Source organism: Metopolophium dirhodum, chromosome 1 (genome assembly GCF_019925205.1).
Source record: "Metopolophium dirhodum isolate CAU chromosome 1, ASM1992520v1, whole genome shotgun sequence".
In the NCBI taxonomy this organism is placed as follows: domain Eukaryota; kingdom Metazoa; phylum Arthropoda; class Insecta; order Hemiptera; family Aphididae; genus Metopolophium; species Metopolophium dirhodum.
In genome coordinates, this window is record NC_083560.1 from 144,172,502 (window position 1) to 144,185,181 (window position 12,680).

Genomic DNA, 12,680 nt, shown 5'->3' on the forward strand with positions numbered 1-12,680 from the left:
TAATTTATATCATAATAATGACAGAATTACATTATCCAGTGATAATTTAAATCGATTGAAATTATTGGAACCATGTATAAATCCAAATATCATAGAGTTAACAAATAAATTAGTGATGTATCAAACTGTTTTCAATAATGCATGTATAATTATCAAGTATGATATTTTATATTTATCACCTGATTGTATTAGAAGGGATTTTATCAGTACATATATTAAAGATTATAATTTCAAAATGGATGATCTGAAGAATGAAGAGATATCATTTTTACTTGATCTACAACAAATACATAATGGACAGTTTGCAGACATTATATTAAAGCCTGACATAATCAATCAATAAAAACCAAATAATCATGATTTGATTTATTACATTTTAGTTACTCATTTTTATTTTACTAAAATTGTATGATGTTGTGATTATATTGTGTTTGATTCTGTTGTATATTATAATATTATATCTTTAATCATTAATATTGTTTTATATTTGTTGTAATCTGTTAATAAAATAACATATATTTTATAATGATTCGTCTTTTTATTTCAAAAATATAATAATAAATGTATCATAGTTCTTTGTTTATTAATTTGATTATACATAATAATATCATCATTTTTTTATATAACACAATATAAATATATATATATATATATTGTCAATTACACATAACTTTATTTAAGTGTGATACAACTTGTAAATTAAAATATAATAAATGTGTAGTCTTATTATTGATAAGATTCAATTTGTTTATCATAATTACACATAAATTTATCCATCATCAAATCTTGTAAATTATTGAATGCTAATATTATTGCATTGTCCGCTTTAGCTTTTTCGTTGAGTACAATTTTTGCGTTAAATGTACTGGTTTTCCATCTATTTAAAAATCAAAATAATGGATACATATTATAATTAATTATATTTGTATATTATAATAGATATATTATTAAATGTACTACACATCACAATTGTTGTTACCTCTCTTTTGACTCTACTTTTTCCATATCAGATGTCTTATACAGTTATACTTTTGAATAACCAAATAATCATCTCCTCCTTGGTTCACCGGTATTTTAATTGAAAAATTACCACCACCTGTTTTTTTTACATGTATACAGTTTTGATTGTTTAATATCGATCCCTCATATTCTTGTTCTAATTTTAATAAATGTGACTGAAACTAAAATCAATATTATTTAATAAATATAATATTTTAATATTTTACTTTTTGTTTTTTTGCTTTAGACTTTATAATGGATTTGACATTTTTTAAATTCTGTATTTGATTTTTTCGATTACCGTAATGTTCCTAAATTTATATTATCATGTTTTCAACTTAATGATGTTTAATACAATTATAAAATATTAATAATATAACAATAATAATAAATGTATACATACATCGATTTCTTCATCATCCGAATTTTGGTTCCTTGTACTCATTGTTATTTTTTGTTTTTATTTTGTTTACCATTTATATTATTTTTGATTTTTTTTTAAATTCTTCATTTTAGCATACATTTTCTAAATTGTAATTAATATGCTTAATATGATTACAATACTTCGTGATGATTAATGAAAGTAAGCTAAAAATAATAATAATGTTGTACATACGTTGATTTCTCCATCATCTGAATTTTGTTCACTTGTGTTGGTCATTATTTCATTCTGTTTTTTTTTGTTTAATGTTTGTACTGCGTTAAATTTTTTTAAAATTCTGCATTTTACCCAGGGACGGATTGGAATTTCGGATCAGCCCGGGAAAATACTTTTTTACCGGCCCACTATTTGTTGGGAGATTGGGGGCGACTGGCAAGTGTACCTTACTGAAGATCCTCTTCCTTTACTACCACTTTCGTGGGCTTTACTGCTCTTCTTTATTGCGGTTTCCAAGTGATCTTTCATTTGAAAATCATATTTTGTTAAAAACAATGATTTCTAAAAAATTTCCGTGGTCAAAAAATGGATTAGCTAATGTGTGTGCTGCTTCAAATTAATTTTCCCTATAACTCAATCCACGTTTTCCTTTTTTATATAAGTTTAACAGCTTCAATCACTCTTGTAACAATTTCGCAGTTTTTTTTTATCTCTTTCTTAGTTTCTCAGAAAAGAAGTGAACCAATATCATGTTTATTTGAATGGAGAGAAAAAAGCTGATACACAATTTTTATTTACCTACTGTGCTTTTATCATGTTCATCAGTTCGAATATAAGTATGACTCCATACATTTAAACCTTTAGTAAAATTATTACTTTCTGAAGAAAATGCAAGACACAGATAGCAGAATAATTGTTTTGGATTTTTATTGTAGGTTAACCATTTTCGTTCAGAGCCATTACTTCTAAAGAAAGCTTTTTGAAAATTAAATGGAGTTTCTTCATTTAATTTTAGTTTTTGAGGATGATATTTAAAAAATTGATTAAGCTGTGTAATTTTAGGTTTCTTGAATATATCTAGAGGGCCAAAATTAAAAAAATTACACATTTATCAGTTTGATAATTTACAAACTGCAATAGACACAAAGACACGTAGGTTATAGGTATCTAATAATGACCCAAATGCTCAAATTATTAAATTGTAATATAATATTTCAACAAATATTTTTAGTTTAATATTATAAGTTATAATAATATTATTTACTTTTATAAGAATAATATGAATAGTTAAATATAATAATTTAATAGTACTTTTATAAGTAAAACAATAAATTACAAGACTTACTTCATCTAAAGTAGATGTTCCAACTTCAACATCTGTAGTAGTTTCATCCTAATTAATAATATCATTACTCTAAAAATAAATCTATAATTATTATACTAGGATGGGTATTAATGAGTTAAAAAGTTTAAGTTAAGTTAAAAACTCAGTTAAAAAAAAAACATTAATTTGCCCAGCCTTGTTATTAAATCAATAAATCATAATTTATACTTATAGATAAATATTATCTATAGTTTTTAGAAGTAGGTATTAGTTGAATATCACACTAAAATAATTTAATGTATATTGTCATATTAAAAAAATAAAATAGGTACCTATTGAATTAAGTATTTTGCAAAATATGTTGTTTCTCTCATTCTCCATCAATAAAATAAATTGTAGATTATTGTACTTTGTACAGTAACAGTTTAATATTTTTAATTATTAATATATTATTATTATAATGACAACGTTCAGCTAAAACTCACTTCGCTATTCTGAGAATTGAAAAATTATTTAATGCTTTTAGAAGCAAAGACTTCTAAAAGTAGTATTTTTTTATTTTTGTCTCGAATTTTTTCAGCTCCTCCTTTTCGTTTTTAACTACAGTCTGATCCATCCATTTCCATTTTATTTTATAATTCATAACTATTGTAATATATTATTATGTGGCAAGGGCGGGAAGTGAGCCACACATACTATTTTTTGTCACGCCCCTGCGTTCATGGAAAAGGTTATGCAGGGATCTGTGCAACAATTATAGACTATTCTACAAAAACCCACATACCCGACAATCCTAGGAAAATACTAAAAAGGCGGTGGTGTCGGGACCTATTAATTTAGTTATTTAGTTAACTACCTAATCTTTATTTCTATTCATAACTTTATTGTTAACTTATTGAAATGTACATAAACAGCTGACAAAGTGTCTTCACTGGAAGGCTTCTTAAATCCGTCCTTTCCTCAAGCCACTTATTCTATTATTTATTTTACTTATTGTTCATTTTATTGTAACAGATTGTAAATAAAAATTATAAAAATAAAAAAAAAAAAATTCTACAAAAACAATTTCACGGAAGACATTTTATTTTATTTCAAAATTACAATTTTCACTTTGTATATTTTATTATTGTAACTGATAAGATTATTATACAAATTGCGTGAAATAAACTTACTAACGCATCGTTCGACGCACTTATTTAGGAATAGTGCAAATTAAATATGTTTAAATGTTTATGCGTCATGCAAGGAGGTTATACTATACATTTAAGATGTAACCAAAAGTGTATGTTTTGTAAGAACCGTGGTAGGTATACATTTTAGTTTCTGGTTGTGCAGGGGATACGCGCCCGGCGGCCGGCACTTTTGGGGATTTCTTCTTTTCCGTCCGGCACTTTTGGGGATTTCCTCTTTTCCGCCCGGCACTTTGGGGATTTCCACTTTACCACCCGCTGGACGGAAAAAGGACGCTTTCGAACGCTTCAACCGTGGTCGAAAACCAAACTTTCGGTGCAGGCGTGACAAAAAAATATTTTATGAATTATTCCTAGTTAAGTACTTAGTAATTGAATTGTAAAATTAACCAAATTGTGCTGAACTGCTGACTGCCGAGTGCTGATATCGAGGTTTTTAATGATATTTAAATATAAATAATATAAATTTCAAATAAAAATATTCTTATTAGGTATTCATATTAACGACCCACATCGACTTGTATCGTCAAAATTCGTCGTCATTACCCGCAACCCGGCGGTCCATCTGATCGACGACAACCCGAATAACCAATTATTTATAGATTTTACTGTCCACGGAAGTTGATTTTTTGATTACAGTTATTGTTATTACTTATTGATAATTAATATCATTATTCAGTTTCTGTTGTAGACTTTGTATACTTGTATCATTACAATTTACAACGTTTCGCGTTATAATATTATAGACTGTTATTACGTAATATCATTGAATGAATAATTTATAATCAATGGTAATATTTATTAATTATTAGATGATAGATTTTTTTTTTTTTTTAATTGATCTTTAAGCCCGGCGACTATGGCCATTAGCTGATTGTGGGGTTTTTATGATTGTAGGTAGTGGGATTTGTAACGGTAGGATTTTTACACGTGTGTGTTGTGTTTGGCAGAATTTCTTAGATTATATTCACGTCTACTTACTATTTACTATTTAGTACGCGGCCCATCGGGAATTTCCCGATTTCCCTATGGCCCAATCCGTCCCTGATTTTACCATATTGTTCCTAAATTATAATTAATATGTTTATAACATTTAGTGATGATAATTGTACATTAATTTATAAATATTAATGATATATTAATTATTATTATAATGTTGTATACTTACATTGATTTCTTCAACATCTGAATTTTGTGCACTCGTGTTTAACGATATTAGTGAACACTCTGACTGTTGCTGACTATCTTCTAACAAATAGTAGGTGGTTAACCAATATTTATATGAAGTCTAACAATGAAAACTGTGATTGACTATAATCTATTCCTCGTTATAACTATACTGCTGACTTGTATATTATGTGAATAGGCGTGAACAACTTATTGTTTCCACCTTTTGATCTTAGTTTCCTGTAACGTGCCCCAATCAAACGAATAGAAGGATGAAGGTAAAAATGTAGATCTTGAGTTTATAGTATAATACATTTGATTTATTTAATTTATTTAACTGTGATTGATATATAAAAATTACTCTAAGTCCAATTATACGACTAAAGCTAGCGAGATGTGACTACCCAGATAGCAAAATTATAATATTATGACTTTGTAATATTAATTTCTCCATAATAAAATAATATTACATTTATAATGAAATGAGGATATATTTTTATTATTATTATTAGATAATTTAAATAATATTTTAAATCTAAGGTAATAATAATATATTTTTTATATTTGAATAATATTATTATATTAATAAGAATATAATAACGTTATTTTTTAAATATTATTTTATTATTTTTATTAGGTATACATATATAATATCTTAATTACGTATTATTAAAAAACAATATTATAATATTATTTTAGGTGGTAAATGTGCCGACTTAAGGTTTATGTAAATACTAGACTGGAGTAAATTCCCCAGTTGCCACCCCCCAAATAACGCCACTGAGTACGCACTACAGTCTACAGTCAGTGCGCATACACGGTGCATAGTGTAGTGGATCTGGACAAAGTTTAATTTTGTTTATTTTATTAAAACGCCTAAAAAAAAAATCACCGAACAATAAACATAACTTTATCGTGTGATTTTGAATTTTTTCTGTTTACACTTTTACTATACTATATTTCAAATAAGAATAAACCGCTTTTGCGCAATGCGACTGAGGGCTGGCGGCAGTCCCGAACCCAATTTCTCCCACTCTTGCGCTCGATCGTGCACGACAGTCACCGATCATAACAGTCCGACAAGTATACACCAATTTCAAATAAATTGACAATTGTACGTAAATGGTTAGCGCACGATAATATCTTAAATTGTTGGTTAGCGTGTGAGTAAACACGTATAATATTAAGTTGTGCTAATTGGAATTTGCTGTATATTGTTCACTACTCTATGCGGCGGTAGGTAGCGCGCACGTCGCAAACCGCTGGTTCATGGTGGTGTACTGGTGTATGCGCGACGCCGAACGTAAACCTGACGCGACGGCGGTATATTCTACCGCTATAGTGTAATTTACAGGTTATGTCGCAAACTCACAAATCTCGATTCACAGTACTTGCGTTTGTACTTTTTCATTGTTCTCAAGACGACTTAACAATTGGAATTTGGTTTTAACAGTGTTCATATACCTCAATACCTACGTACCACGCGTAGCCAATACCTATTCGAACACCACATATTTGTACTGTCGTCGTTATCGTTTGAAGTGTAGGTAAGTTTATTTCATGTTAAATAAGTGTTGTATTTACTATTTTATGGACTGCTGCAGTTACTACAGTTCTAAAGGTTAGTAGTATATATTTGTATGTTCACAGCCAGCTTTTCCACGGTAAAAATTTTTTTTCAAGGGGGAATGTCCCACTTGGAGCACTCAGATTTACCGTGTAACACATTTCACACCGATTGTTAGTAAATTTTACCTCGAAAAAATGTACTGTAAGTAGTATATATGTACCAGTCCTGGCACAGTCCATATTATATCAATAAAAGATCACAAAGAAAACAATGTATAAAAAGATCAGAAAATCGAAATGCAATAATAATTAAAATATTTTCCGCAAAACTTAATTATTAAAAATAAAAATCGAAATGCAATAATAATTAAAATATTTTTCGCAAAACTTATGTTATTAATAATTAAAAATTGAAATGCCATGATCCCCCAAAATATTTTTAAGAAAATCTAAATGCAATAATAATTAAAATATTTTTTAATATAATTGTTATATTAAAAATAAAAATCTAAATGCAAAAATGTATTAAAAAGAAATTGAAAAAATTAATTTAAAAATTAAAAATATAATAAATAATAAAATAATGGAAACAACTATCAAAGATTTTAATAAATTACAAGAAAAAGAAATGCAAAACGAAATAGAGAACTCAATATTAAATAATTAAATCTTTGTTAAGTTTTGTAAATACGAATACTATAATACTAATAATAATAAAAATATTAAAATTATGAAATATAATCTAAATAAAATTCCAATTAAAGGAAATATTTTAATTGTCGATCATGGACACAATATTTCTGGAAATGGAAAACCTTATGCTTCTAAAATACTAGAATCGCCAACAAGGCTTGAAATTTGTAAAATAGCTAATGATTTAATAAATACAACTGGTACTTATTTTTCAAATATCTCTATGATATTTGTGTTGTTCAAAATTTCGGAAATATTAAAATATGTTGTCTTAGCATGGGAGGTACAGATTCCGATCACAAAATGCTTAGAATATAATAATATAATTAATTAAATTTTTTAATAGAATTGTTCTATTAAAAAAATATTTGATATTTAAAATCCAAAAATCTTTGAAAACGATTTTACACTATGATACTATGAGGGGGACTTATAAAGAATTAAAAACAAAAATGTTTGATGTAAAAATAAACATTCCAACATAAATAGCTACGGAGTTATACTTAAATGAAAAATATGAAGCGGGGGGTAAACTTTTAATATGTAGTGTAGATAAGCATATAAAACATATCTGTGTTGATCCGCCTTGATTTTATAAAATATTAAATGAAATATAGGACTTGTAATATTTAACTCTGTATAATTATACGAACTCATTATTAATAAAAAAAATGCATACAATTTGCAAAATATCTGTGTTGTACAGACATCCAGAATGGTGGCCACCTCTCACTTTTTTTTTATTTTTTTATTTTTTATTTTTTTAACTGGTTGTCTGTACAACAGAGATATTTTTTTTACCTAAGCACTGTGACGTGGTGGGTTAGACAGGTATTTATTTGTAGAATTTAAAGTCAGAGGTGGACATTATATACGTCAGCCTTGGAACAAGACTGAGGTAGATACAAATCAAGGTGACAACGTAGGCCGCACCACGTGACAACCTACATTCGCATGTAAATCACCAATCGCCCGAAGCGCTACAATTGCCGGCTTTATAATGCCCCCCACCTAATTTCAAATCCTATTACGAGAACAAACACAGTAGGAACAAATCTGCTGCAGTCAGATTCGAACCTAATATGTTCAGTCTCAAAACACACGCCTTAACCCACCGCGCCACAATGCTTAGGCATGTAATGTATACTATGTAACTTTATTTAAATAAAATTAAACTAGTATAATTATACCACGCTGTATACTTCACACTGTATACTTCACATTGTATAGTAGTCAGCTGATAACATTCCACAACAGGATGTTAAAAAATAATCAGTCGAGTTACATATTATTATTAAAACTAGGTCATTACACTTTAATTATTATTATTCGAATCATGTAATTCCTCTTGTATTAATTTACGTAGTTTGTTTAGTGAAAGTTTAATTTCATTATAATATAAATATATTTTTTTTAACATCGAATTATTAAAACATACATATGAGTACATCAACGACTCGTTAACGTAAAAAAACGACTCGTTAACGTAAAAAACGACTCGTAAACGTAAAAAAAAACGACTCGTAAACGTCAAAAAACGACTCGTTAACGTAAAAAAAACGACTCGTTAACATAAAAAAACGACTCGTTAACGTAAAAAAACGACTCGTTAACTCGTTATTTTTTAATAGAAATATTTCTATTAAAAAAAATTATGATATTTAAATGAATTTTTTATAATTTTCAATAAATTCTAAACATAAATGACCACATATAGGTGGATCATTATAGTATTGAAATTGGGAAACAGTACAAAAAAGATTATCTTTACCTAAATATTTTAAAAGTTCTTTTGGTGGCTCGCCAACTATATGACCAAATGGATCAAAATATATTTTAAATGTATTGTTTATTTTTTTCCATGCAACCCAATGAGAACCATTTTGAGTAGAATCATTTAAATTAAATACTCCACATTCATTTTCCCATGATGTTTTAGGTAATTCATTTAACATAAAACACCCTCTATAATTTTTTATTTTATTTCCAAAGTAATTTATATCTATATTACTCAATGGGTCAATTTTTATATTATTTTGTTTAATCCAAAACCGTGTATAAATACCTTCAAATTTTTCAATATTATTTCTAAATGTTGTTATTTCAAATTTATTCATTTTTTCAATTTTTTTTTCAATATTTTTTTTTTTTTTCAAGCCAGAACCTTGTGATCTAATTTTTTCCATCTCTTTATTATGTCGAATTGTTTCTTCTTCCAATTTTTTTTTATGTTTAGCATCAGTTATTGCTGTATAAACTGCACTTGCACCTGCAGCCAAAGCACTTACACCTTCAATCACAGCAATAGCTATTGGTAAAAATCCACCTTTTTTAATTTGAACATGTTTAAGTTCTAATCTTGATCTGGTATTATTTTTTTTAGCGTTTTTTAATTTTCTTATTTGTTCTGGCTCAAGAATATATTTATGTTTTCCACTATCAATTTGATTATTTTCAATTAGAATTGATACATCTTTCTTACTATTATGAGCTTCCAATATTTTCTTTAATTGATTTTTATTTAAATTTAGATTCATTTTATAATACAAAAAAAATAAATTAAATTAAATTCATTCCAAATTGTCTTTTAACATTCATTCCAAATTGTCTTTTAACATTCATTACATTTGCTGTAAAATATTTTTATAAAACTTCCTCAACTATTCCTCTTTCAATATCAAACGTATACACTGCACTAGAAATTAAACAAACATAACAAATTGTGTTCTCAGGTAAATTTTTACTGAAATCTACGTTTAAAATTAGTGTACAGTTGGTGACCGCAATTTGACTTTGATGTCTACTCATGTTAACAACAAAAAATGGTCTCTTTTTAAACATTTGTTTATCTAAATACATTAATGGATTTTCTTCATGTGCTTTATAATAGGTTTTTTTATAACTCATATGATCTTCATATGCTTGACAAAATTTCATATCATTAAAATCAAGATTTTGCAATTCATTAGGATATTTTTTTCCATTAACTTTAAAAGAATAATTTACAACATTACAATCATCAAAAAAAGCAGCATTACTATCTTGATTGTCTAGTTTATTTTTTTGAAAATAAACAACACCAAAAAATGGATGTTCATTATTTCGATAATTAGGTGATAAATCGCATCTTATATTTTTTCCAGTAAGATTTCTGATTTCAATACATTGCCATTTTTTAAAATCTAAAATAAACGGTTTCTTAATTAATTCATCAACTATTTGAATTTTTGTTATTTCATCATATTCTATATTTTGCATTTGAACTTTTAATTCTAAAATATTAATTTTACCTTTTTTTGCTTTAACATTTTTTGACTCTGCTGTAGCTTCAGTGTTTGTTTCTAGAATCAATGCATCATCATCGGTACTTCTTGTAAAAATTATTTCAAATCTAGCATTGTAAATTTGTTTTATATCTTTCATTGACCCTAAACCTAAGTGTGATAAAGGAATGATGAGCTCAACACTTCCTCCTCCTTCAGATGTAGATTGAAATCCTGAATTTTGTGTAGGACCATTTCCATCAACAGCATAACTCATATAACCTTTTACTGTACTTAGTCTTCCAGTATTCTCACTTTCATCTATAATTTTATTATTTAATTTAATTGTAATTTTTTGAAACGAAAATGCTCCACCATTGTAACGTTCCCCAGTCAATAGGATTGAAGGATGATGGAATAAATGTAAATCTCGAGTGTTTAGTATAATGTGTTTGATTTATTTTAACTTATTCAACTGTAACTGATTATGACAAAATTACTATAAGTCCAAAATTAATAAATGAAGCGAGCGAGATGTGACATTAGTTTACTGATGACTGTTCCAAAGCTCGTCGTTTGTTCGTCTGATGAACGCTTGTCCATCAGCTCTCCTCGATGGGTCTGTCCCTGTCCCTACTTATTCTGGATGACCATACATAGTCATCTTGCGGTTAGGCCTACCGTGGGATTGTCACACGCTTGCACACGGCCGGATGAACATATATATGTTGTTGTTGCGCATTTGTGGTGTTTGTGTTATTCCACAAAACCATACAGATCTATACGGTCATTTTATACGAGTTATTTATATACGTAAGCATATATATATTGACGCACGCCGTCCAGGGTCACGCGCTCGATATTCGCTGTACTACTACACACGCAGCGCGGACGCTATTACTATTACTATTAATGTTACGCGGCGCGTACTATTATAATATATGATTATATATACACTTTTACACTGCCTAAATAAGTGTTATATATTGGGTAATATGATATTAAGTCACAGCTCGCTACACCTCACCGCCCTTTCAAAGGTTTTTGTAGGGCTACAATTTGTAGAACTACAAAAAGCTTTAAAATTTAAACTTTACATAGATTATACAATTTACATAGATAATGTGTACAATGTTTTTACATAATTCAGTACATTCAATACATTTAGTATATAGATAAAATAGTTAATCATTGTCTTATTATGACAATTTACATGATGATAATTATTAGTTACACATTTCATTATTATTATTTTTTTTTTTTTTTATTACTCGATTAGAGTATTACAATTGATTAGATTGACACAATTATATTTTTGTTAGTTAACATGATATATAATTTTAATACAATAAAAATTATTGTTAGTAATATGATTAAAATAGTATGATTAAATTGATAAAATGATAAAATGATGATTAAAAATAATACAATAGTTATACAAGTTCAATATAATATTTTAATTTACGTTATTATACATAAAATATCTTTGATTACAATAAATAATTATTTAATATTTTAAATCTCCAATGGTATCATAGACCAGTATATATTTATTCCTTTATAATAAATTATGTTATATTAACTATCTTTCGTAAAACAATAAATCCTTTGCACTAGGTACAATATTAATATATCTGGCTAAATCCAAACAAATTGGATTTGCCAAATCTCTTTCTACAACCATATCTGTCATGAATCTTTTTACACACTTAATTATCTCTAAAATTTCCCCATTTTCGTAAGGTACTAATATTGTATTATTAGCTGAAATTATATGATGATCAAAGCATTCCGTAAAGTTATACCATTCTCCGAGTTCCGTATTAGTGTGCTTTTGAATTGCTATATTTATATTTATTTCCTGCAATAGTTGTTCGTTCCTATCCATTTTAGATTAATGGTTCCTATAATTATAAATTGTATTATTTGTAAATTTAAGTGAAATGTTTAATCAAATTTTCGTATCTGTAGTTCCTTACTGCATAGTCAAATATACATTTCGTGTATATGACGTCTGTGCGTGGATCATGTGCATAAGTTACTTTGTGTTTCTTTTTACATATTAAATTGTGTGACTCGGTAAGATTTAATATCCT

The 12,680-nt window shown here is 27.4% G+C and overlaps 1 pseudogene; it reads right to left on the reverse strand.

Moving 5' to 3' along the window:
* Positions 1-676: 676 nt before the first annotated feature.
* On the reverse strand, positions 677-12,472 carry LOC132933066 (uncharacterized; annotated as a pseudogene).
* Between the last annotated feature and the right edge of the window lie 208 nt (positions 12,473-12,680).